The 24591-nt window shown below is 44.8% G+C and overlaps 24 non-coding genes and 1 pseudogene across 24 annotated transcripts; all 25 read left to right on the top strand.

The window, feature by feature from the left end:
* The first annotated feature begins 385 nt into the window (after positions 1 to 385).
* Positions 386 to 501, top strand: LOC134109674 (U5 spliceosomal RNA). The gene has a single exon (XR_009943076.1). It is a non-coding gene; the product is annotated as a U5 spliceosomal RNA (small nuclear RNA).
* Positions 502 to 991: 490 nt separating this feature from the next.
* LOC134109562 (U2 spliceosomal RNA) lies at positions 992 to 1182 on the top strand. Its single transcript, XR_009942971.1, has one exon. It is a non-coding gene; the product is annotated as a U2 spliceosomal RNA (small nuclear RNA).
* Positions 1183 to 1441: 259 nt separating this feature from the next.
* On the top strand, positions 1442 to 1605 carry LOC134109755 (U1 spliceosomal RNA). The gene has a single exon (XR_009943158.1). It is a non-coding gene; the product is annotated as a U1 spliceosomal RNA (small nuclear RNA).
* A 1074-nt stretch (positions 1606 to 2679) lies between these two features.
* LOC134109673 (U5 spliceosomal RNA) lies at positions 2680 to 2795 on the top strand. The gene has a single exon (XR_009943075.1). It is a non-coding gene; the product is annotated as a U5 spliceosomal RNA (small nuclear RNA).
* Positions 2796 to 3329: 534 nt separating this feature from the next.
* Positions 3330 to 3516, top strand: LOC134109621 (U2 spliceosomal RNA). Its single transcript, XR_009943024.1, has one exon. It is a non-coding gene; the product is annotated as a U2 spliceosomal RNA (small nuclear RNA).
* A 5211-nt stretch (positions 3517 to 8727) lies between these two features.
* LOC134109614 (U2 spliceosomal RNA) lies at positions 8728 to 8900 on the top strand (annotated as a pseudogene).
* A 259-nt stretch (positions 8901 to 9159) lies between these two features.
* LOC134109754 (U1 spliceosomal RNA) lies at positions 9160 to 9323 on the top strand. Its single transcript, XR_009943157.1, has one exon. It is a non-coding gene; the product is annotated as a U1 spliceosomal RNA (small nuclear RNA).
* Positions 9324 to 10397: 1074 nt separating this feature from the next.
* On the top strand, positions 10398 to 10513 carry LOC134109672 (U5 spliceosomal RNA). The gene has a single exon (XR_009943074.1). It is a non-coding gene; the product is annotated as a U5 spliceosomal RNA (small nuclear RNA).
* Positions 10514 to 11047: 534 nt separating this feature from the next.
* On the top strand, positions 11048 to 11238 carry LOC119208961 (U2 spliceosomal RNA). The gene has a single exon (XR_005119509.2). It is a non-coding gene; the product is annotated as a U2 spliceosomal RNA (small nuclear RNA).
* Positions 11239 to 11497: 259 nt separating this feature from the next.
* LOC134109752 (U1 spliceosomal RNA) lies at positions 11498 to 11661 on the top strand. The gene has a single exon (XR_009943155.1). It is a non-coding gene; the product is annotated as a U1 spliceosomal RNA (small nuclear RNA).
* A 1073-nt stretch (positions 11662 to 12734) lies between these two features.
* Positions 12735 to 12850, top strand: LOC134109671 (U5 spliceosomal RNA). The gene has a single exon (XR_009943073.1). It is a non-coding gene; the product is annotated as a U5 spliceosomal RNA (small nuclear RNA).
* A 534-nt stretch (positions 12851 to 13384) lies between these two features.
* On the top strand, positions 13385 to 13575 carry LOC119208959 (U2 spliceosomal RNA). The gene has a single exon (XR_005119508.2). It is a non-coding gene; the product is annotated as a U2 spliceosomal RNA (small nuclear RNA).
* A 259-nt stretch (positions 13576 to 13834) lies between these two features.
* Positions 13835 to 13998, top strand: LOC119208952 (U1 spliceosomal RNA). The gene has a single exon (XR_005119502.1). It is a non-coding gene; the product is annotated as a U1 spliceosomal RNA (small nuclear RNA).
* A 1073-nt stretch (positions 13999 to 15071) lies between these two features.
* On the top strand, positions 15072 to 15187 carry LOC119208956 (U5 spliceosomal RNA). The gene has a single exon (XR_005119505.2). It is a non-coding gene; the product is annotated as a U5 spliceosomal RNA (small nuclear RNA).
* A 490-nt stretch (positions 15188 to 15677) lies between these two features.
* LOC134109561 (U2 spliceosomal RNA) lies at positions 15678 to 15868 on the top strand. The gene has a single exon (XR_009942970.1). It is a non-coding gene; the product is annotated as a U2 spliceosomal RNA (small nuclear RNA).
* A 259-nt stretch (positions 15869 to 16127) lies between these two features.
* On the top strand, positions 16128 to 16291 carry LOC134109751 (U1 spliceosomal RNA). The gene has a single exon (XR_009943154.1). It is a non-coding gene; the product is annotated as a U1 spliceosomal RNA (small nuclear RNA).
* A 1798-nt stretch (positions 16292 to 18089) lies between these two features.
* Positions 18090 to 18205, top strand: LOC134109670 (U5 spliceosomal RNA). Its single transcript, XR_009943072.1, has one exon. It is a non-coding gene; the product is annotated as a U5 spliceosomal RNA (small nuclear RNA).
* Positions 18206 to 18695: 490 nt separating this feature from the next.
* Positions 18696 to 18886, top strand: LOC134109560 (U2 spliceosomal RNA). The gene has a single exon (XR_009942969.1). It is a non-coding gene; the product is annotated as a U2 spliceosomal RNA (small nuclear RNA).
* A 259-nt stretch (positions 18887 to 19145) lies between these two features.
* On the top strand, positions 19146 to 19309 carry LOC134109750 (U1 spliceosomal RNA). Its single transcript, XR_009943153.1, has one exon. It is a non-coding gene; the product is annotated as a U1 spliceosomal RNA (small nuclear RNA).
* A 1060-nt stretch (positions 19310 to 20369) lies between these two features.
* Positions 20370 to 20485, top strand: LOC134109669 (U5 spliceosomal RNA). The gene has a single exon (XR_009943071.1). It is a non-coding gene; the product is annotated as a U5 spliceosomal RNA (small nuclear RNA).
* A 578-nt stretch (positions 20486 to 21063) lies between these two features.
* On the top strand, positions 21064 to 21254 carry LOC134109559 (U2 spliceosomal RNA). The gene has a single exon (XR_009942968.1). It is a non-coding gene; the product is annotated as a U2 spliceosomal RNA (small nuclear RNA).
* A 259-nt stretch (positions 21255 to 21513) lies between these two features.
* Positions 21514 to 21677, top strand: LOC134109749 (U1 spliceosomal RNA). Its single transcript, XR_009943152.1, has one exon. It is a non-coding gene; the product is annotated as a U1 spliceosomal RNA (small nuclear RNA).
* Positions 21678 to 22737: 1060 nt separating this feature from the next.
* On the top strand, positions 22738 to 22853 carry LOC134109733 (U5 spliceosomal RNA). Its single transcript, XR_009943135.1, has one exon. It is a non-coding gene; the product is annotated as a U5 spliceosomal RNA (small nuclear RNA).
* Positions 22854 to 23431: 578 nt separating this feature from the next.
* Positions 23432 to 23622, top strand: LOC134109558 (U2 spliceosomal RNA). The gene has a single exon (XR_009942967.1). It is a non-coding gene; the product is annotated as a U2 spliceosomal RNA (small nuclear RNA).
* Positions 23623 to 23881: 259 nt separating this feature from the next.
* Positions 23882 to 24045, top strand: LOC134109748 (U1 spliceosomal RNA). Its single transcript, XR_009943151.1, has one exon. It is a non-coding gene; the product is annotated as a U1 spliceosomal RNA (small nuclear RNA).
* The last annotated feature ends 546 nt before the right edge of the window (positions 24046 to 24591 follow it).

Here is a 24591-nt window from a genome sequence, read left to right as displayed (position 1 = left end):
CAGGGCAGTGTTTTTGTGGTAGTTGGGGACTGCGTCCGCACTCTCCACTGATATTAGTGTCAAAGAAAAACCAGTGCTTTTCACTTGCACACATCTCTTTGAACTACTGTTGGTCCCCAAGATTGAGCTTCTTTGCCAACAATGGACCTGTTTACTCACCACTGGAGTGTTAAATCACTGAATGATTGTCTGAATTCACAGTAAACAGACAACATTTCAGGAGGGCCTTACAATTTTTGATTGAAAAGAAATCATAGATTTTTTGAGGAAAGGGGGCTGGGAAATGGGTTAGGCTTTGGACACCCGCAGCTCAACCACTCCCTACCGCAAGAGGGATTACTTGTTCCACAGGGATATAGGGCTGCCTTTCACCTGATTGTGCTACTGACTTTGGTTTCTCTTCAATACGCATAAGTCTTTCGCCTTTTACTAAAGACTTCCGTGGAGAGGAACAACAATGAGTTGACCTTATTTTTTGCCAGGCTCTGCTATTTGGCTAAGCCTCATGTACTTGTAAGAAAAAGAAATTAGTACGATGGAAGAGCCTGTCATTTGAGTAAACTTATTCCTGGAGTCTCTGGTTGAGCTTTGGATCAAGTCTCAAATTACTGTCTGAATTTAGAGTGAAATCAAGATTTAGGCAGGAGCTTACACTTTTTATTGCAAAAAAACGAATCATTTTTGAGGGCTGTTTGGGGTTAGTTCCATTTTTAGACAGAGGTGCCTAAAAGTGAAATCACTCTCTGAATTAGAAGTGAATTCAACAAGAGTTAATCAAGAGCTTACACTTTTGATTGGAAGGAATCAACAAGAGTTCATCAAGAGCTTACACTTTTGATTGGAAGGAAATCAAAGATTTTTAAGAATACAGGCTGCGTGGGGAGTGGGATGTTAAGTAACAGGCGACTGCCACGCCCATTTGTATGAGCCGCACCCCGACATTTGAGAGATGCGCTAGTCCGTTGGGTCTGGAGGCAAACATTCATGTGTCATCGCTTCTCGGCCTTTTGGCTAAGATCAAGTGTAGTATCTGTTCTTATCAGTTTAATATCTGATATGTCCTCTATATGAGGACTACATATTAAGCCGATTTTTAGCTCTGGGAGATGAAAAAGGGGCTTGCTCTGCTCACTCCAAGCATTGACCCGGTATTGCAGCACTTCCGGGAACGGTGCAACCTTTATCTTGTGAAAAAAATAACTGGTGACCCAATTCATTGGTGTAGTCTAGGTAGTTGGTTTGCCTCTGTGTACAAGTCTCAACTGGCTGAGACTTTTGGCAAGCAACTGATATGTTTACTCATCAATTGTGCCTTTATTTTGCATTTCACACTGATCACTGATTTTAAATTCACTGATCTGTGAGGACGGTGCCATCTGGGAACCGTCACCCCAAGTGCTCTGTTTGGGAATACCACTCCTGTCTCTGTCACTACCAACTTATACTTACCTGGCAGGGGAGATACCATGATCACAAAGGTGGTTCACCCAGGGCGAGGCTCAGCCATTGCACTCCGGCTGTGTTGACCACTGCGAATTCCTCAAATGTGGGAATCTCGACTGCATAATTTGTGGTAGTGGGGGACTGCGTCCGCGCTCTCCCCTGATATTAGTGTCAAAGAAAAACCAGTGCTTTCCACTTGGACACATCTCTTTCAACTACTGTTGGTCCCCAAGATTGAGCCTCTTTGCCAACAATGGACCAGTATACTCACCACTGGAGTGTTAAACCACTGAGTGATTGTCTGAATTAACAGTAAACCAACAACATTTCAGGAGGGCCTTACAATTTTTGATTGAAAAAAAATCAATGACTTTTGAGGTTTGTTTTTGGGTGATTCCATTTTCGGACAGAGGTGCCTGAAAGTGAAATCACTGTCTGAATTCAAAGTGAATTCAACAAGAGTTCATCAGGAGCTTGCACGTGTGTGCTCGTGTGCATGCTCTACCCATGGTGGCCCTGAGCTTGTGTGTGAAGTTTGCAGAGTGCGGCTGTCAGTCCAAGACAGGTCTCCAAGAATTTGTGAAACCGACCACTACAAACCGGGAAATGAGTTTGGATTTTGCCTGCAACTCTGTCTTGGTTGGTGCTGGGCTGCTGAAATTTGGACCAGCTCCTCCCGGGGCCCTCAGGGGGGCCACTGTAGATTTTGGGCCCAATAGGAGGTTCCCCTGGGGAAGCTCCCATTGACTCCCATTCAGTCCGAGTGTGTGTGTGTGTGCGTGCACGTGTGTACTTGCGTGCATGCTCTTTCCGTGGTGGCCCCTTAGCCTGTGTGTGAAGTTTTCAGAGTGCAGGGCAGTGTTTTTGTGGTAGTTGGGGACTGCGTCCGCACTCTCCACTGATATTAGTGTCAAAGAAAAACCAGTGCTTTTCACTTGCACACATCTCTTTGAACTACTGTTGGTCCCCAAGATTGAGCTTCTTTGCCAACAATGGACCTGTTTACTCACCACTGGAGTGTTAAATCACTGAATGATTGTCTGAATTCACAGTAAACCAACAACATTTCAGGAGGGCCTTACAATTTTTGATTGAAAAGAAATCATAGATTTTTTGAGGAAAGGGGGCTGGGAAATGGGTTAGGCTTTGGACACCCGCAGCTCAACCACTCCCTACCGCAAGAGGGATTACTTGTTCCACAGGGATATAGGGCTGCCTTTCACCTGATTGTGCTACTGACTTTGGTTTCTCTTCAATACGCATAAGTCTTTCGCCTTTTACTAAAGACTTCCGTGGAGAGGAACAACAATGAGTTGACCTTATTTTTTGCCAGGCTCTGCTATTTGGCTAAGCCTCATGTACTTGTAAGAAAAAGAAATTAGTAGGATGGAAGAGCCTGTCATTTGAGTAAACTTATTCCTGGAGTCTCTGGTTGAGCTTTGGATCAAGTCTCAAATTACTGTCTGAATTTAGAGTGAAATCAAGATTTAGGCCGGAGCTTACACTTTTGATTGCAAAAAAACGAATGATTTTTGAGGGCTGTTTGGGGTTAGTTCCATTTTAAGACAGAGGTGCCTAAAAGTGAAATCACTCTCTGAATTAGAAGTGAATTCAACAAGAGTTAATCAAGAGCTTACACTTTTGATTGGAAGGAATCAACAAGAGTTCATCAAGAGCTTACACTTTTGATTGGAAGGAATCAACAAGAGTTCATCAAGAGCTTACACTTTTGATTGGAAGGAAATCAAAGATTTTTAAGAATACAGGCTGCGTGGGGAGTGGGATGTTAAGTAACAGGCGACTGCCACGCCCATTTGTATGAGCCGCACCCCGACATTTGAGAGATGCGCTAGTCCGTTGGGTCTGGAGGCAAACATTCATGTGTCATCGCTTCTCGGCCTTTTGGCTTAGATCAAGTGTAGTATCAAGTGTAGTATCTGTTCTTATCAGTGTAGTATCTGTTCTCTGTGTTACAGGTATACCTTTGAAGGGAGTTCATCTGATCCAGACCGCCGATCCACCTTCAAGGTATAAGGTTAGTACACTGTTAAGTACCTTTTCGATTTACTACATCTTAGCCACAAGGTGCCTCCACCATGCCGGCCGACCAGGCTGGCATGCGGAGGCACCATAGTGTCCGCCTCACTTTCAGAGAGGTAGAAGGAAAGCTGCTCTGGATATCCAGACTAGACTTTTCGAGGAATTTAATTCAAAAATCCCTAAACTTCAAACCAGAAGATTTGAACTGCATACTGACATTACCAGCTAACAAAGGATTTGATGTGAGCTTTCGGTCAGCTATTGTATTGAAGGAGTTCTGGATACGTTTTGAAAATGTAAAGTCTCAGTTTTCTGCATTCAACGTTGAGAAACTGACTGATAATGCCCTTAAAACAGTCATTGTCAGAATGTTCAATGAGACAGTAAATGCGGAAGACATTTGGTGGTGGCTGAGTAGATACTGCACTGTGAAAGGCCCGGCTACTTAGTTGAGGGACGAAGATGGCATTTGGAACTGTGCTTGGAGAGTACCCATCCAGCAATGGGAGGACCCTAAAGGCTATCAAGGCCTGAAACATTTGCCATCTGTAATTGCCCTGGGTAACAACAAGGGCTATATACATTATCAAGGGCAGCCCAAGCTCTGCCGCAAGTGTGGTGAGCATGGCCACATGGCAGAAGCATGCCAAAAGATGGTCTGTGGTAAATGCAGAGAAATTGGGCACACTTTTGAGGAGTGCACAAATGGCAGACAATGCAACTTGTGTGGAAAAACAACTCATCTCTTTAGAGATTGTCCACAGTCTTTTGCAAACAGAGTGAAGGATACAAAGGTAAAAGGAAAAGCAAAGATGTTTGAACAAAATGGTAGACACGAAGACCTAGTTCAAGAGGCTGCTGAGGGGGCGGGGCCAGAAAATCAGGAGCCCCTTCCGGGTTGTTTGACGGGACAACAGAGATCAGGTGAGAAGAGAGAAGGGGATAGAACCGCGGGTGCCCCAAATTTTGGAAAGGAAAAGAGTGAAGGGGTGGTGCAGGCAGAGGGTGGAGCTGACATGGAGAAAACCCAAACAGTGATGAGTGGAAAAGATGCTCCTCTCCCCAACGCCCAGCAGAAAAAGAGACCTCTAGCAGAATCGTCCCCTGAACCTCCCGGAGCCTCAGAGAAGAGAGGTAGAGAGGGACTCTCAGAAAGTCCTAGTCTGGAAGAGGCCAGAGTCTTCCCCCACAGCTCCCCAAATGAAGTCTCCTTTTTAACTATAGAACTAAAAACAACACCGAAGGACTCACAGCTTAATGCTGGCTTACAACAGAGGCAAAAACCCAAAGTCCGAAAAGGAAGTAGAGTGCAACCCTGTCAGTCTTCACCAATAAGAATGGATGAGCTCCTCTCAGAAGAATTTAAAGATCTGCCTTTTTAAGACATCCTAATCTTGGAAATGCCATCAATGTCTTACAAAACGTCTTACCTGTTATTTTTCCTTTTTAGCGTACTCATGACATTAACCCTCTCAACAATCAATGTTAGAAGTGTGAAATCGAGAATTAGAGCCCAGAGTGTTTTATCCTTTCTTAATTCCTGTAAGTCGGATGTGTTTTTAATACAGGAGTGTGGTCTGCCCTTCCTAAACCACTATAAAAAATGGGAAAAATTATGGCCACAAACGTCAATATGGAGTGGATCCAATGAAAATAAAAATGATGGAGTTGCCATTTTACTAAAAAATCCACTCATCCAGGTGAAGGGCAGCACTGTGGTGAGGGATGGCCGGGCACTGTTAGCGCACTTATCTTTTATGGGAAAGGATGTCAAGCTCTTAAACATTTATGGTTTTAATGACAAAAATGACAGATATGACCTCTTAGAAGAACTGCAGTACCACATGCTAGGTAAGACACCTTTAGTCGTAGGAGGAGATTTTAACTGTATTCTTAGCAGAAATGACAGAAAAGGAGCAGGGGAAGATTTCAAAGTAGACAAAACATCAGTTCTACTTCAAAATATTTGCAAGGATTTTAAATTGCTGGACTGTTTCAAAACCATGCATCCCAGAGAGGAGGGTTTCACCTGGTTCAGTGATGATGGCGCCAGAGCCTCTCGAATAGACCACATTTTAACACGGGATTGTCCACCAACTGATGCTAATTTGTCACCTGTGTTCTTTTCAGACCACGCAATGCTTTCGTGCACCCTCTCACTATCCTCTGGCGTGACAGCAGGAACGGGTCTGTGGAAACTCAACTGCTCCCTACTAAAAAATAAGGAGTTAGTTAGCCAGTTTAGGGAGCAGTACCAAGAGTGGCAGACCCTCCAAGACATGTACAATACACGTGCACACTGGTGGGAAATGATAAAAAAAAGGACAAAGACTTTCTTTAGACAGGCAGGTAAGAAAAAGAAAGATAAGGACAATAGACGCATGTTGGGACTACAGAAGAGACTACAGCGCTATTTTACAATAAACAAACAAGGGATAGATTTTAAGGAAGAAATAAAAGAAATCAAAGCAGATATGTTGTTGTTAGCAGAAACGAAAAGCAAAGGTGTTATTCTAAGAAGTAAAGAAAGGGAGATTGAGGAAGGGGAAAAATGCACAAGGTATTTCTTTAAGAAAATTGTAAACAAAGGAGGGGGCATGCTAAGACTGAAAAAAGACAACGGAGACACAGCTGAAACAACTGCAGAAATACTTTCTGTAATAGAAAACTTTTATTCAGAGCTCTACAAAGAAAAATCTGTTAAGAGCGAAGCCATAGAGGATGTTTTAAAATGCATTGAAAAAACGGTGGAAGACAGCAGGCTTTTAACCCACAATTTTACCATACCAGAGTTAAGCAACTGCATGAAAAGTTTTAAAACAGGGAAGTCTCCAGGAGAGGATGGCCTCCCCTGGGAATTCTACTCAACCTTTTGGGACATTCTAAACCCTGACTTGCTCACTGTCTTCATGGAACTTGAAAAATTTGATCAACTACCTGAAAGCTTTAGAGTAGGAATAGTGACCCTCCTGCATAAAGGTAAGGAAAAAACAGACCTGAAGAACTGGAGACCGATCACCCTTTTAAACTGTGACTGTAAACTTTTTAGCAAAATATTGGCATCACGGATGTCTGGAGTCTTAGGGGAGATGATTCACCCAGATCAAGCCTGTGCCGTACCTGGGAGGAAGATCACAGATAGCCTCATACTGATCCGAGACACCATCTGTTATGCGAGAGACAGAAACATTCGGCTAGTAGTCCTAAATTTAGACTTTGAAAAAGCCTTTGATCGGGTCTCGCACCAGTACCTCTTTCAAGTGCTGCAAAAAGTGGGCTTCCCGGAGAGGATGATAAGATGGGTGGGATTGCTGTACCGGGGCATTACAAGCAAATTTGTTGCTAACGGACACCTGACAAAAGCAGTTAACATAAACTGCGGTGTTCGCCAAGGTTGTCCGTTATCTGCCCTCCTCTATGTTATAGGTATCGAACCTTTGGCAAGAGCCTTGAGAAAAGACAAACAAATCAATGGGGTAATAGTGCCAGGGAGTGGAGGACTCGAAACCAAATGCATCTTATATATGGACGACATAAACATCATATGCACTGATCTTTCATCTGTCTACAGGACACTGGACCTCACTGACTGGTATGGACGGGCCTCTGGGTCAAAGCTCAACAGAAGCAAGACCCAAGCTCAATTTTATGGACCATGGAAGGCCACAGAAACCACAGAACTCCCCCTGACTGTGACCCAGACTGATCAAAGAATACTTGGGATCAAATTCAATGCAGAAGGGCGGGGGGAAACCAATTGGCCAGACGTGATAAGAAAAGTTAGGCAGAGACTAGGTTACTGGACACTGAGAGGACTGACCTTAGAAGGAAAGGTTCTAATTATCAAAGCTGTGATCTTACCTTTGTTTCTACTCATCTGTTCTGTTTTCTTACCACCAAAAAAAGTGCTTTCAGAGTTGGAAAGAGCCATCTTTTATTTCCTGTGGGGGTCCAAGTGGGAACGACTGAGAAGAAGTGAAATGAAAAAGACAAAGAAAAAAGGAGGAAAAGGAGTGCCGGACCTGCTTTTGTTCTTAGGAAGCAGATACACTGCACTGCATCTCACCGCTGCAACAGCACCATCAAGAAACCCAAAGACTGCAGCAATAACCCAGTTCTGGATGGGGTCCTATCTCAGAACTTTAAAACTTATACCCAAGGATTTGAGAAAACCAGTTTCCTTTAACCTGCCACCGGCCTATGCTTTTATCCAGACCTTTTTACAAAATTTTAAACTCGAACAGGAGGACTTAAAGGCACTAACTAATCACCGCTGTCTAATTTCTGTTGTGCAGGAACGAGATCCAGTTACCCCAGTACGTGGGCTAGCATTTGGAAAGCCATCAACAGTTTGGCACAATGTAAACAACCCTGCTCTTCCAAACAGACTCCGGGACCTGTCATGGATGGTGGCTCACGAGATCCTCCCAGTCAGGTCCGTCATGTACTCCCGCGGGATGTCTGCACACTCGACCTGCCCCAGACCAGGCTGTGGCGCACCAGAGTCTGTGAGGCACCTGCTGTGGGAGTGCAGTGCTGCCGTAGACCAGTGGGCAATGGCCGGCTCCTTGAATTTCCCGTACTTGCCAGCAAAGGAGGTCCTGACAGCGCAGCTAGTGTTGTATGGGGTGAGCGAAAAAGCAAAAATCCCAGCAAGTGACTTTGCCAAACAGTGGGTCACCCTAGTCGCAATTACAGATGCCATATGGACCTCCAGAAACATGCTGGTAAGAAGGCACATGCAGATCCCCCCCATGGCTGTGACCCGAATGGCCGCAGCAACGGTCCAAATGGCCGCAGGCGGAAGGCCAAGGGCACAGCCAAAAAGAAGAATCGCCTCTGTGCCCATTCGGACGAAGGAGCCGGAGCCACACATGCAGAGGTCAAAGCAGCGGCGGCCTGACTCTCCGGGAGAGGCAGGTGGGAAGGAGCATTGGGTGGGGCTCTCCTGAGTACCAACTACAGAGTACCCAGGAAAATCCGTTTTGAAGAGAGAGAAGAAAAAAGAAAAAAAAAAAAAGAAAAAAAAAACGAGACCCCTCTCGCAAATCCTGCACAACAAGAGATGATAGATTACTTTTAAAGTCATGTGTCAATTCTGTAAAATCTGGTTGGTTTTTAAATTTGAATGTATGTTGTAAATGCAAAGATCCCTTTCTAAAAAACATCCTTGTATACTGTTTTCGACCTTTTTACCTAAAAAGTACTTTGATTGACTGATGTTGGACAAGAAAAAGTACCAATAAAACTTTTCGAAAGAAAAATCTGTTCTTATCAGTTTAATATCTGATATGTCCTCTATATGAGGACTACATATTAAGCCGATTTTTAGCTCTGGGAGATGAAAAAGGGGCTTGCTCTGCTCACTCCAAGCATTGACCCGGTATTGCAGCACTTCCGGGAACGGTGCAACCTTTATCTTGTGAAAAAAATAACTGGTGACCCAATTCATTGGTGTAGTCTAGGTAGTTGGTTTGCCTCTGTGTACAAGTCTCAACTGGCTGAGACTTTTGGCAAGCAACTGATATGTTTACTCATCAATTGTGCCTTTATTTTGCATTTCACACTGATCACTGATTTTAAATTCACTGATCTGTGAGGACGGTGCCATCTGGGAACCGTCACCCCAAGTGCTCTGTTTGGGAATACCACTCCTGTCTCTGTCACTACCAACTTATACTTACCTGGCAGGGGAGATACCATGATCACAAAGGTGGTTCACCCAGGGCGAGGCTCAGCCATTGCACTCCGGCTGTGTTGACCACTGCGAATTCCTCAAATGTGGGAATCTCGACTGCATAATTTGTGGTAGTGGGGGACTGCGTCCGCGCTCTCCCCTGATATTAGTGTCAAAGAAAAACCAGTGCTTTCCACTTGGACACATCTCTTTCAACTACTGTTGGTCCCCAAGATTGAGCCTCTTTGCCAACAATGGACCAGTATACTCACCACTGGAGTGTTAAACCACTGAGTGATTGTCTGAATTAACAGTAAACCAACAACATTTCAGGAGGGCCTTACAATTTTTGATTGAAAAAAAATCAATGACTTTTGAGGTTTGTTTTTGGGTGATTCCATTTTCGGACAGAGGTGCCTGAAAGTGAAATCACTGTCTGAATTCAAAGTGAATTCAACAAGAGTTCATCAGGAGCTTGCACGTGTGTGCTCGTGTGCATGCTCTACCCATGGTGGCCCTGAGCTTGTGTGTGAAGTTTGCAGAGTGCGGCTGTCAGTCCAAGACAGGTCTCCAAGAATTTGTGAAACCGACCACTACAAACCGGGAAATGAGTTTGGATTTTGCCTGCAACTCTGTCTTGGTTGGTGCTGGGCTGCTGAAATTTGGACCAGCTCCTCCCGGGGCCCTCAGGGGGGCCACTGTAGATTTTGGGCCCAATAGGAGGTTCCCCTGGGGAAGCTCCCATTGACTCCCATTCAGTCCGAGTGTGTGTGTGTGTGCGTGCACGTGTGTACTTGCGTGCATGCTCTTCCCGTGGTGGCCCCTTAGCCTGTGTGTGAAGTTTTCAGAGTGCAGGGCAGTGTTTTTGTGGTAGTTGGGGACTGCGTCCGCACTCTCCACTGATATTAGTGTCAAAGAAAAACCAGTGCTTTTCACTTGCACACATCTCTTTGAACTACTGTTGGTCCCCAAGATTGAGCTTCTTTGCCAACAATGGACCTGTTTACTCACCACTGGAGTGTTAAATCACTGAATGATTGTCTGAATTCACAGTAAACCAACAACATTTCAGGAGGGCCTTACAATTTTTGATTGAAAAGAAATCATAGATTTTTTGAGGAAAGGGGGCTGGGAAATGGGTTAGGCTTTGGACACCCGCAGCTCAACCACTCCCTACCGCAAGAGGGATTACTTGTTCCACAGGGATATAGGGCTGCCTTTCACCTGATTGTGCTACTGACTTTGGTTTCTCTTCAATACGCATAAGTCTTTCGCCTTTTACTAAAGACTTCCGTGGAGAGGAACAACAATGAGTTGACCTTATTTTTTGCCAGGCTCTGCTATTTGGCTAAGCCTCATGTACTTGTAAGAAAAAGAAATTAGTAGGATGGAAGAGCCTGTCATTTGAGTAAACTTATTCCTGGAGTCTCTGGTTGAGCTTTGGATCAAGTCTCAAATTACTGTCTGAATTTAGAGTGAAATCAAGATTTAGGCCGGAGCTTACACTTTTGATTGCAAAAAAACGAATGATTTTTGAGGGCTGTTTGGGGTTAGTTCCATTTTAAGACAGAGGTGCCTAAAAGTGAAATCACTCTCTGAATTAGAAGTGAATTCAACAAGAGTTAATCAAGAGCTTACACTTTTGATTGGAAGGAATCAACAAGAGTTCATCAAGAGCTTACACTTTTGATTGGAAGGAATCAACAAGAGTTCATCAAGAGCTTACACTTTTGATTGGAAGGAAATCAAAGATTTTTAAGAATACAGGCTGCGTGGGGAGTGGGATGTTAAGTAACAGGCGACTGCCACGCCCATTTGTATGAGCCGCACCCCGACATTTGAGAGATGCGCTAGTCCGTTGGGTCTGGAGGCAAACATTCATGTGTCATCGCTTCTCGGCCTTTTGGCTAAGATCAAGTGTAGTATCTGTTCTTATCAGTTTAATATCTGATATGTCCTCTATATGAGGACTACATATTAAGCCGATTTTTAGCTCTGGGAGATGAAAAAGGGGCTTGCTCTGCTCACTCCAAGCATTGACCCGGTATTGCAGCACTTCCGGGAACGGTGCAACCTTTATCTTGTGAAAAAAATAACTGGTGACCCAATTCATTGGTGTAGTCTAGGTAGTTGGTTTGCCTCTGTGTACAAGTCTCAACTGGCTGAGACTTTTGGCAAGCAACTGATATGTTTACTCATCAATTGTGCCTTTATTTTGCATTTCACACTGATCACTGATTTTAAATTCACTGATCTGTGAGGACGGTGCCATCTGGGAACCGTCACCCCAAGTGCTCTGTTTGGGAATACCACTCCTGTCTCTGTCACTACCAACTTATACTTACCTGGCAGGGGAGATACCATGATCACAAAGGTGGTTCACCCAGGGCGAGGCTCAGCCATTGCACTCCGGCTGTGTTGACCACTGCGAATTCCTCAAATGTGGGAATCTCGACTGCATAATTTGTGGTAGTGGGGGACTGCGTCCGCGCTCTCCCCTGATATTAGTGTCAAAGAAAAACCAGTGCTTTCCACTTGGACACATCTCTTTCAACTACTGTTGGTCCCCAAGATTGAGCCTCTTTGCCAACAATGGACCAGTATACTCACCACTGGAGTGTTAAACCACTGAGTGATTGTCTGAATTAACAGTAAACCAACAACATTTCAGGAGGGCCTTACAATTTTTGATTGAAAAAAAATCAATGACTTTTGAGGTTTGTTTTTGGGTGATTCCATTTTCGGACAGAGGTGCCTGAAAGTGAAATCACTGTCTGAATTCAAAGTGAATTCAACAAGAGTTCATCAGGAGCTTGCACGTGTGTGCTCGTGTGCATGCTCTACCCATGGTGGCCCTGAGCTTGTGTGTGAAGTTTGCAGAGTGCGGCTGTCAGTCCAAGACAGGTCTCCAAGAATTTGTGAAACCGACCACTACAAACCGGGAAATGAGTTTGGATTTTGCCTGCAACTCTGTCTTGGTTGGTGCTGGGCTGCTGAAATTTGGACCAGCTCCTCCCGGGGCCCTCAGGGGGGCCACTGTAGATTTTGGGCCCAATAGGAGGTTCCCCTGGGGAAGCTCCCATTGACTCCCATTCAGTCCGAGTGTGTGTGTGTGTGCGTGCACGTGTGTACTTGCGTGCATGCTCTTCCCGTGGTGGCCCTGAGCCTGTGTGTGAAGTTTTCAGAGTGCAGGGCAGTGTTTTTGTGGTAGTTGGGGACTGCGTCCGCACTCTCCACTGATATTAGTGTCAAAGAAAAACCAGTGCTTTTCACTTGCACACATCTCTTTGAACTACTGTTGGTCCCCAAGATTGAGCTTCTTTGCCAACAATGGACCTGTTTACTCACCACTGGAGTGTTAAATCACTGAATGATTGTCTGAATTCACAGTAAACCAACAACATTTCAGGAGGGCCTTACAATTTTTGATTGAAAAGAAATCATAGATTTTTTGAGGAAAGGGGGCTGGGAAATGGGTTAGGCTTTGGACACCCGCAGCTCAACCACTCCCTACCGCAAGAGGGATTACTTGTTCCACAGGGATATAGGGCTGCCTTTCACCTGATTGTGCTACTGACTTTGGTTTCTCTTCAATACGCATAAGTCTTTCGCCTTTTACTAAAGACTTCCGTGGAGAGGAACAACAATGAGTTGACCTTATTTTTTGCCAGGCTCTGCTATTTGGCTAAGCCTCATGTACTTGTAAGAAAAAGAAATTAGTAGGATGGAAGAGCCTGTCATTTGAGTAAACTTATTCCTGGAGTCTCTGGTTGAGCTTTGGATCAAGTCTCAAATTACTGTCTGAATTTAGAGTGAAATCAAGATTTAGGCCGGAGCTTACACTTTTGATTGCAAAAAAACGAATGATTTTTGAGGGCTGTTTGGGGTTAGTTCCATTTTAAGACAGAGGTGCCTAAAAGTGAAATCACTCTCTGAATTAGAAGTGAATTCAACAAGAGTTAATCAAGAGCTTACACTTTTGATTGGAAGGAATCAACAAGAGTTCATCAAGAGCTTACACTTTTGATTGGAAGGAATCAACAAGAGTTCATCAAGAGCTTACACTTTTGATTGGAAGGAAATCAAAGATTTTTAAGAATACAGGCTGCGTGGGGAGTGGGATGTTAAGTAACAGGCGACTGCCACGCCCATTTGTATGAGCCGCACCCCGACATTTGAGAGATGCGCTAGTCCGTTGGGTCTGGAGGCAAACATTCATGTGTCATCGCTTCTCGGCCTTTTGGCTAAGATCAAGTGTAGTATCTGTTCTTATCAGTTTAATATCTGATATGTCCTCTATATGAGGACTACATATTAAGCCGATTTTTAGCTCTGGGAGATGAAAAAGGGGCTTGCTCTGCTCACTCCAAGCATTGACCCGGTATTGCAGCACTTCCGGGAACGGTGCAACCTTTATCTTGTGAAAAAAATAACTGGTGACCCAATTCATTGGTGTAGTCTAGGTAGTTGGTTTGCCTCTGTGTACAAGTCTCAACTGGCTGAGACTTTTGGCAAGCAACTGATATGTTTACTCATCAATTGTGCCTTTATTTTGCATTTCACACTGATCACTGATTTTAAATTCACTGATCTGTGAGGACGGTGCCATCTGGGAACCGTCACCCCAAGTGCTCTGTTTGGGAATACCACTCCTGTCTCTGTCACTACCAACTTATACTTACCTGGCAGGGGAGATACCATGATCACAAAGGTGGTTCACCCAGGGCGAGGCTCAGCCATTGCACTCCGGCTGTGTTGACCACTGCGAATTCCTCAAATGTGGGAATCTCGACTGCATAATTTGTGGTAGTGGGGGACTGCGTCCGCGCTCTCCCCTGATATTAGTGTCAAAGAAAAACCAGTGCTTTCCACTTGGACACATCTCTTTCAACTACTGTTGGTCCCCAAGATTGAGCCTCTTTGCCAACAATGGACCAGTATACTCACCACTGGAGTGTTAAACCACTGAGTGATTGTCTGAATTAACAGTAAACCAACAACATTTCAGGAGGGCCTTACAATTTTTGATTGAAAAAAAATCAATGACTTTTGAGGTTTGTTTTTGGGTGATTCCATTTTCGGACAGAGGTGCCTGAAAGTGAAATCACTGTCTGAATTCAAAGTGAATTCAACAAGAGTTCATCAGGAGCTTGCACGTGTGTGCTCGTGTGCATGCTCTACCCATGGTGGCCCTGAGCTTGTGTGTGAAGTTTGCAGAGTGCGGCTGTCAGTCCAAGACAGGTCTCCAAGAATTTGTGAAACCGACCACTACAAACCGGGAAATGAGTTTGGATTTTGCCTGCAACTCTGTCTTGGTTGGTGCTGGGCTGCTGAAATTTGGACCAGCTCCTCCCGGGGCCCTCAGGGGGGCCACTGTAGATTTTGGGCCCAATAGGAGGTTCCCCTGGGGAAGCTCCCATTGACTCCCATTCAGTCCGAGTGTGTGTGTGTGTGCGTGCACGTGTGTACTTGCGTGCATGCTCTTCCCGTGGTGGCCCTGAGCCTGTGTGTGAAGTTTTCAGAGTGCAGGGCAGTGTTTTTGTGGTAGTTGGGGACTGCGTCCGCACTCTCCACTGATATTAGTGTCAAAGAAAAACCAGTGCTTTTCACTTGCACACATCTCTTTGAACTACTGTTGGTCCCCAAGATTGAGCTTCTTTGCCAACAATGGACCTGTTTACTCACCACTGGAGTGTTAAATCACTGAATGATTGTCTGAATTCACAGTAAACCAACAACATTTCAGGAGGGCCTTACAATTTTTGATTGAAAAGAAATCATAGATTTTTTGAGGAAAGGGGGCTGGGAAATGGGTTAGGCTTTGGACACCCGCAGCTCAACCACTCCCTACCGCAAGAGGGATTACTTGTTCCACAGGGATATAGGGCTGCCTTTCACCTGATTGTGCTACTGACTTTGGTTTCTCTTCAATACGCATAAGTCTTTCGCCTTTTACTAAAGACTTCCGTGGAGAGGAACAACAATGAGTTGACCTTATTTTTTGCCAGGCTCTGCTATTTGGCTAAGCCTCATGTACTTGTAAGAAAAAGAAATTAGTAGGATGGAAGAGCCTGTCATTTGAGTAAACTTATTCCTGGAGTCTCTGGTTGAGCTTTGGATCAAGTCTCAAATTACTGTCTGAATTTAGAGTGAAATCAAGATTTAGGCCGGAGCTTACACTTTTGATTGCAAAAAAACGAATGATTTTTGAGGGCTGTTTGGGGTTAGTTCCATTTTAAGACAGAGGTGCCTAAAAGTGAAATCACTCTCTGAATTAGAAGTGAATTCAACAAGAGTTAATCAAGAGCTTACACTTTTGATTGGAAGGAATCAACAAGAGTTCATCAAGAGCTTACACTTTTGATTGGAAGGAAATCAAAGATTTTTAAGAATACAGGCTGCGTGGGGAGTGGGATGTTAAGTAACAGGCGACTGCCACGCCCATTTGTATGAGCCGCACCCCGACATTTGAGAGATGCGCTAGTCCGTTGGGTCTGGAGGCAAACATTCATGTGTCATCGCTTCTCGGCCTTTTGGCTAAGATCAAGTGTAGTATCTGTTCTTATCAGTTTAATATCTGATATGTCCTCTATATGAGGACTACATATTAAGCCGATTTTTAGCTCTGGGAGATGAAAAAGGGGCTTGCTCTGCTCACTCCAAGCATTGACCCGGTATTGCAGCACTTCCGGGAACGGTGCAACCTTTATCTTGTAAAAATAATAACTGGTGACCCAATTCATTGGTGTAGTCTAGGTAGTTGGTTTGCCTCTGTGTACAAGTCTCAACTGGCTGAGACTTTTGGCAAGCAACTGATATGTTTACTCATCAATTGTGCCTTTATTTTGCATTTCACACTGATCACTGATTTTAAATTCACTGATCTGTGAGGACGGTGCCATCTGGGAACCGTCACCCCAAGTGCTCTGTTTGGGAATACCACTCCTGTCTCTGTCACTACCAACTTATACTTACCTGGCAGGGGAGATACCATGATCACAAAGGTGGTTCACCCAGGGCGAGGCTCAGCCATTGCACTCCGGCTGTGTTGACCACTGCGAATTCCTCAAATGTGGGAATCTCGACTGCATAATTTGTGGTAGTGGGGGACTGCGTCCGCGCTCTCCCCTGATATTAGTGTCAAAGAAAAACCAGTGCTTTCCACTTGGACACATCTCTTTCAACTACTGTTGGTCCCCAAGATTGAGCCTCTTTGCCAACAATGGACCAGTATACTCACCACTGGAGTGTTAAACCACTGAGTGATTGTCTGAATTAACAGTAAACCAACAACATTTCAGGAGGGCCTTACAATTTTTGATTGAAAAAAAATCAATGACTTTTGAGGTTTGTTTTTGGGTGATTCCATTTTCGGACAGAGGTGCCTGAAAGTGAAATCACTGTCTGAATTCAAAGTGAATTCAACAAGGGTTCATCAGGAGCTTGCACGTGTGTGCTCGTGTGCATGCTCTACCCATGGTGGCCCTTAGCTTGTGTGTGAAGTTTGCAGAGTGCGGCTGTCAGTCCAATAATTTGTGAAACCGACCACTACAAACCGGGAAATGAGTTTGGATTTTGCCTGCAACTCTGTCTTGGTTGGTGCTGGGCTGCTGAAATTTGGACCAGCTCCTCCCGGGGCCCTCAGGGGGGCCACTGTAGATTTTGGGCCCAATAGGAGGTTCCCCTGGGGAAGCTCCCATTGACTCCCATTCAGTCCGAGTGTGTGTGTGTGTGCGTGCACGTGTGTACTTGCGTGCATGCTCTTCCCGTGGTGGCCCTGAGCCTGTGTGTGAAGTTTTCAGAGTGCAGGGCAGTGTTTTTGTGGTAGTTGGGGACTGCGTCCGCACTCTCCACTGATATTAGTGTCAAAGAAAAACCAGTGCTTTTCACTTGCACACATCTCTTTGAACTACTGTTGGTCCCCAAGATTGAGCTTCTTTGCCAACAATGGACCTGTTTACTCACCACTGGAGTGTTAAATCACTGAATGATTGTCTGAATTCACAGTAAACCAACAACATTTCAGGAGGGCCTTACAATTTTTGATTGAAAAAAAATCAATGACTTTTGAGGTTTGTTTTTGGGTGATTCCATTTTCGGACAGAGGTGCCTGAAAGTGAAATCACTGTCTGAATTCAAAGTGAATTCAACAAGAGTTCATCAGGAGCTTGCACGTGTGTGCTCGTGTGCATGCTCTACCCATGGTGGCCCTGAGCTTGTGTGTGAAGTTTGCAGAGTGCGGCTGTCAGTCCAAGACAGGTCTCCAAGAATTTGTGAAACCGACCACTACAAACCGGGAAATGAGTTTGGATTTTGCCTGCAACTCTGTCTTGGTTGGTGCTGGGCTGCTGAAATTTGGACCAGCTCCTCCCGGGGCCCTCAGGGGGGCCACTGTAGATTTTGGGCCCAATAGGAGGTTCCCCTGGGGAAGCTCCCATTGACTCCCATTCAGTCCGAGTGTGTGTGTGTGTGCGTGCACGTGTGTACTTGCGTGCATGCTCTTCCCGTGGTGGCCCTGAGCCTGTGTGTGAAGTTTTCAGAGTGCAGGGCAGTGTTTTTGTGGTAGTTGGGGACTGCGTCCGCACTCTCCACTGATATTAGTGTCAAAGAAAAACCAGTGCTTTTCACTTGCACACATCTCTTTGAACTACTGTTGGTCCCCAAGATTGAGCTTCTTTGCCAACAATGGACCTGTTTACTCACCACTGGAGTGTTAAATCACTGAATGATTGTCTGAATTCACAGTAAACCAACAACATTTCAGGAGGGCCTTACAATTTTTGATTGAAAAGAAATCATAGATTTTTTGAGGAAAGGGGGCTGGGAAATGGGTTAGGCTTTGGACACCCGCAGCTCAACCACTCCCTACCGCAAGAGGGATTACTTGTTCCACAGGGATATAGGGCTGCCTTTCACCTGATTGTGCTACTGACTTTGGTTTCTCTTCAATACGCATAAGTCTTTCGCCTTTTACTAAAGACTTCCGTGGAGAGGAACAACAATGAGTTGACCTTATTTTTTGCCAGGCTCTGCTATTTGGCTAAGCCTCATGTACTTGTAAGAAAAAGAAATTAGTAGGATGGAAGAGCCTGTCATTTGAGTAAACTTATTCCTGGAGTCTCTGGTTGAGCTTTGGATCAAGTCTCAAATTACTGTCTGAATTTAGAGTGAAATCAAGATTTAGGCCGGAGCTTACACTTTTGATTGCAAAAAAACGAATGATTTTTGAGGGCTGTTTGGGGTTAGTTCCATTTTAAGACAGAGGTGCCTAAAAGTGAAATCACTCTCTGAATTAGAAGTGAATTCAACAAGAGTTAATCAAGAGCTTACACTTTTGATTGGAAGGAATCAACAAGAGTTCATCAAGAGCTTACACTTTTGATTGGAAGGAAATCAAAGATTTTTAAGAATACAGGCTGCGTGGGGAGTGGGATGTTAAGTAACAGGCGACTGCCACGCCCATTTGTATGAGCCGCACCCCGACATTTGAGAGATGCGCTAGTCCGTTGGGTCTGGAGGCAAACATTCATGTGTCATCGCTTCTCGGCCTTTTGGCTAAGATCAAGTGTAGTATCTGTTCTTATCAGTTTAATATCTGATATGTCCTCTATATGAGGACTACATATTAAGCCGATTTTTAGCTCTGGGAGATGAAAAAGGGGCTTGCTCTGCTCACTCCAAGCATTGACCCGGTATTGCAGCACTTCCGGGAACGGTGCAACCTTTATCTTGTAAAAATAATAACTGGTGACCCAATTCATTGGTGTAGTCTAGGTAGTTGGTTTGCCTCTGTGTACAAGTCTCAACTGGCTGAGACTTTTGGCAAGCAACTGATATGTTTACTCATCAATTGTGCCTTTATTTTGCATTTCACACTGATCACTGATTTTAAATTCACTGATCTGTGAGGACGGTGCCATCTGGGAACCGTCACCCCAAGTGCTCTGTTTGGGAATACCACTCCTGTCTCTGTCACTACCAACTTATACTTACCTGGCAGGGGAGATACCATGATCACAAAGGTGGTTCACCCAGGGCGAGGCTCAGCCATTGCACTCCGGCTGTGTTGACCACTGCGAATTCCTCAAATGTGGGAATCTCGACTGCATAATTTGTGGTAGTGGGGGACTGCGTCCGCGCTCTCCCCTGATATTAGTGTCAAAGAAAAACCAGTGCTTTCCACTTGGACACATCTCTTTCAACTACTGTTGGTCCCCAAGATTGAGCCTCTTTGCCAACAATGGACCAGTATACTCACCACTGGAGTGTTAAACCACTGAGTGATTGTCTGAATTAACAGTAAACCAACAACATTTCAGGAGGGCCTTACAATTTTTGATTGAAAAAAAATCAATGACTTTTGAGGTTTGTTTTTGGGTGATTCCATTTTCGGACAGAGGTGCCTGAAAGTGAAATCACTGTCTGAATTCAAAGTGAATTCAACAAGGGTTCATCAGGAGCTTGCACGTGTGTGCTCGTGTGCATGCTCTACCCATGGTGGCCCTTAGCTTGTGTGTGAAGTTTGCAGAGTGCGGCTGTCAGTCCAATAATTTGTGAAACCGACCACTACAAACCGGGAAATGAGTTTGGATTTTGCCTGCAACTCTGTCTTGGTTGGTGCTGGGCTGCTGAAATTTGGACCAGCTCCTCCCGGGGCCCTCAGGGGGGCCACTGTAGATTTTGGGCCCAATAGGAGGTTCCCCTGGGGAAGCTCCCATTGACTCCCATTCAGTCCGAGTGTGTGTGTGTGTGCGTGCACGTGTGTACTTGCGTGCATGCTCTTCCCGTGGTGGCCCTGAGCCTGTGTGTGAAGTTTTCAGAGTGCAGGGCAGTGTTTTTGTGGTAGTTGGGGACTGCGTCCGCACTCTCCACTGATATTAGTGTCAAAGAAAAACCAGTGCTTTTCACTTGCACACATCTCTTTGAACTACTGTTGGTCCCCAAGATTGAGCTTCTTTGCCAACAATGGACCTGTTTACTCACCACTGGAGTGTTAAATCACTGAATGATTGTCTGAATTCACAGTAAACCAACAACATTTCAGGAGGGCCTTACAATTTTTGATTGAAAAGAAATCATAGATTTTTTGAGGAAAGGGGGCTGGGAAATGGGTTAGGCTTTGGACACCCGCAGCTCAACCACTCCCTACCGCAAGAGGGATTACTTGTTCCACAGGGATATAGGGCTGCCTTTCACCTGATTGTGCTACTGACTTTGGTTTCTCTTCAATACGCATAAGTCTTTCGCCTTTTACTAAAGACTTCCGTGGAGAGGAACAACAATGAGTTGACCTTATTTTTTGCCAGGCTCTGCTATTTGGCTAAGCCTCATGTACTTGTAAGAAAAAGAAATTAGTAGGATGGAAGAGCCTGTCATTTGAGTAAACTTATTCCTGGAGTCTCTGGTTGAGCTTTGGATCAAGTCTCAAATTACTGTCTGAATTTAGAGTGAAATCAAGATTTAGGCCGGAGCTTACACTTTTGATTGCAAAAAAACGAATGATTTTTGAGGGCTGTTTGGGGTTAGTTCCATTTTAAGACAGAGGTGCCTAAAAGTGAAATCACTCTCTGAATTAGAAGTGAATTCAACAAGAGTTAATCAAGAGCTTACACTTTTGATTGGAAGGAATCAACAAGAGTTCATCAAGAGCTTACACTTTTGATTGGAAGGAATCAACAAGAGTTCATCAAGAGCTTACACTTTTGATTGGAAGGAATCAACAAGAGTTCATCAAGAGCTTACACTTTTGATTGGAAGGAAATCAAAGATTTTTAAGAATACAGGCTGCGTGGGGAGTGGGATGTTAAGTAACAGGCGACTGCCACGCCCATTTGTATGAGCCGCACCCCGACATTTGAGAGATGCGCTAGTCCGTTGGGTCTGGAGGCAAACATTCATGTGTCATCGCTTCTCGGCCTTTTGGCTAAGATCAAGTGTAGTATCTGTTCTTATCAGTTTAATATCTGATATGTCCTCTATATGAGGACTACATATTAAGCCGATTTTTAGCTCTGGGAGATGAAAAAGGGGCTTGCTCTGCTCACTCCAAGCATTGACCCGGTATTGCAGCACTTCCGGGAACGGTGCAACCTTTATCTTGTGAAAAAAATAACTGGTGACCCAATTCATTGGTGTAGTCTAGGTAGTTGGTTTGCCTCTGTGTACAAGTCTCAACTGGCTGAGACTTTTGGCAAGCAACTGATATGTTTACTCATCAATTGTGCCTTTATTTTGCATTTCACACTGATCACTGATTTTAAATTCACTGATCTGTGAGGACGGTGCCATCTGGGAACCGTCACCCCAAGTGCTCTGTTTGGGAATACCACTCCTGTCTCTGTCACTACCAACTTATACTTACCTGGCAGGGGAGATACCATGATCACAAAGGTGGTTCACCCAGGGCGAGGCTCAGCCATTGCACTCCGGCTGTGTTGACCACTGCGAATTCCTCAAATGTGGGAATCTCGACTGCATAATTTGTGGTAGTGGGGGACTGCGTCCGCGCTCTCCCCTGATATTAGTGTCAAAGAAAAACCAGTGCTTTCCACTTGGACACATCTCTTTCAACTACTGTTGGTCCCCAAGATTGAGCCTCTTTGCCAACAATGGACCAGTATACTCACCACTGGAGTGTTAAACCACTGAGTGATTGTCTGAATTAACAGTAAACCAACAACATTTCAGGAGGGCCTTACAATTTTTGATTGAAAAAAAATCAATGACTTTTGAGGTTTGTTTTTGGGTGATTCCATTTTCGGACAGAGGTGCCTGAAAGTGAAATCACTGTCTGAATTCAAAGTGAATTCAACAAGGGTTCATCAGGAGCTTGCACGTGTGTGCTCGTGTGCATGCTCTACCCATGGTGGCCCTTAGCTTGTGTGTGAAGTTTGCAGAGTGCGGCTGTCAGTCCAATAATTTGTGAAACCGACCACTACAAACCGGGAAATGAGTTTGGATTTTGCCTGCAACTCTGTCTTGGTTGGTGCTGGGCTTCTGAAATTTGGACCAGCTCCTCCTGGGGCCCTCAGGGGGGCCACTGTAGATTTTGGGCCCAATAGGAGGTTCCCCTGGGGAAGCTCCCATTGACTCCCATTCAGTCCGAGTGTGTGTGTGTGTGCGTGCACGTGTGTACTTGCGTGCATGCTCTTCCCGTGGTGGCCCTGAGCCTGTGTGTGAAGTTTTCAGAGTGCAGGGCAGTGTTTTTGTGGTAGTTGGGGACTGCGTCCGCACTCTCCACTGATATTAGTGTCAAAGAAAAACCAGTGCTTTTCACTTGCACACATCTCTTTGAACTACTGTTGGTCCCCAAGATTGAGCTTCTTTGCCAACAAGGGACCTGTTTACTCACCACTGGAGTGTTAAATCACTGAATGATTGTCTGAATTCACAGTAAACCAACAAACTTTCAGGAGGGCCTTACAATTTTTGATTGAAAAGAAATCATAGATTTTTTGAGGAAAGGGGGCTGGGAAATGGGTTAGGCTTTGGACACCCGCAGCTCAACCACTCCCTACCGCAAGAGGGATTACTTGTTCCACAGGGATATAGGGCTGCCTTTCACCTGATTGTGCTACTGACTTTGGTTTCTCTTCAATATGCATAAGTCTTTCGCCTTTTACTAAAGACTTCCGTGGAGAGGAACATCAATGAGTTGACCTTATTTTTTGCCAGGCTCTGCTATTTGGCTAAGCCTCATGTACTTGTAAGAAAAAGAAATTAGTAGGATGGAAGAGCCTGTCATTTGAGTAAACTTATTCCTGGAGTCTCTGGTTGAGCTTTGGATCAAGTCTCAAATTACTGTCTGAATTTAGAGTGAAATCAAGATTTAGGCAGGAGCTTACACTTTTTATTGCAAAAAAACGAATGATTTTTGAGGGCTGTTTGGGGTTAGTTCCATTTTTAGACAGAGGTGCCTAAAAGTGAAATCACTCTCTGAATTATAAGTGAATTCAACAAGAGTTAATCAAGAGCTTACACTTTTGATTGGAAGGAATCAACAAGAGTTCATCAAGAGCTTACACTTTTGATTGGAAGGAATCAACAAGAGTTCATCAAGAGCTTACACTTTTGATTGGAAGGAATCAACAAGAGTTCATCAAGAGCTTACACTTTTGATTGGAAGGAAATCAAAGATTTTTAAGAATACAGGCTGCGTGGGGAGTGGGATGTTAAGTAACAGGCGACTGCCACGCCCATTTGTATGAGCCGCACCCCGACATTTGAGAGATGCGCTAGTCCGTTGGGTCTGGAGGCAAACATTCATGTGTCATCGCTTCTCGGCCTTTTGGCTAAGATCAAGTGTAGTATCTGTTCTTATCAGTTTAATATCTGATATGTCCTCTATATGAGGACTACATATTAAGCCGATTTTTAGCTCTGGGAGATGAAAAAGGGGCTTGCTCTGCTCACTCCAAGCATTGACCCGGTATTGCAGCACTTCCGGGAACGGTGCAACCTTTATCTTGTAAAAATAATAACTGGTGACCCAATTCATTGGTGTAGTCTAGGTAGTTGGTTTGCCTCTGTGTACAAGTCTCAACTGGCTGAGACTTTTGGCAAGCAACTGATATGTTTACTCATCAATTGTGCCTTTATTTTGCATTTCACACTGATCACTGATTTTAAATTCACTGATCTGTGAGGACGGTGCCATCTGGGAACCGTCACCCCAAGTGCTCTGTTTGGGAATACCACTCCTGTCTCTGTCACTACCAACTTATACTTACCTGGCAGGGGAGATACCATGATCACAAAGGTGGTTCACCCAGGGCGAGGCTCAGCCATTGCACTCCGGCTGTGTTGACCACTGCGAATTCCTCAAATGTGGGAATCTCGACTGCATAATTTGTGGTAGTGGGGGACTGCGTCCGCGCTCTCCCCTGATATTAGTGTCAAAGAAAAACCAGTGCTTTCCACTTGGACACATCTCTTTCAACTACTGTTGGTCCCCAAGATTGAGCCTCTTTGCCAACAATGGACCAGTATACTCACCACTGGAGTGTTAAACCACTGAGTGATTGTCTGAATTAACAGTAAACCAACAACATTTCAGGAGGGCCTTACAATTTTTGATTGAAAAAAAATCAATGACTTTTGAGGTTTGTTTTTGGGTGATTCCATTTTCGGACAGAGGTGCCTGAAAGTGAAATCACTGTCTGAATTCAAAGTGAATTCAACAAGGGTTCATCAGGAGCTTGCACGTGTGTGCTCGTGTGCATGCTCTACCCATGGTGGCCCTTAGCTTGTGTGTGAAGTTTGCAGAGTGCGGCTGTCAGTCCAATAATTTGTGAAACCGACCACTACAAACCGGGAAATGAGTTTGGATTTTGCCTGCAACTCTGTCTTGGTTGGTGCTGGGCTGCTGAAATTTGGACCAGCTCCTCCCGGGGCCCTCAGGGGGGCCACTGTAGATTTTGGGCCCAATAGGA

This window comes from Pungitius pungitius, unplaced genomic scaffold, assembly GCF_949316345.1.
Source record: "Pungitius pungitius unplaced genomic scaffold, fPunPun2.1 scaffold_38, whole genome shotgun sequence".
Classification (NCBI taxonomy): Eukaryota; Metazoa; Chordata; class Actinopteri; order Perciformes; family Gasterosteidae; genus Pungitius; species Pungitius pungitius.
The sequence above is the reverse complement of the archived record's forward strand: the minus strand, read 5'-3'. Positions and strand labels throughout refer to the sequence as shown.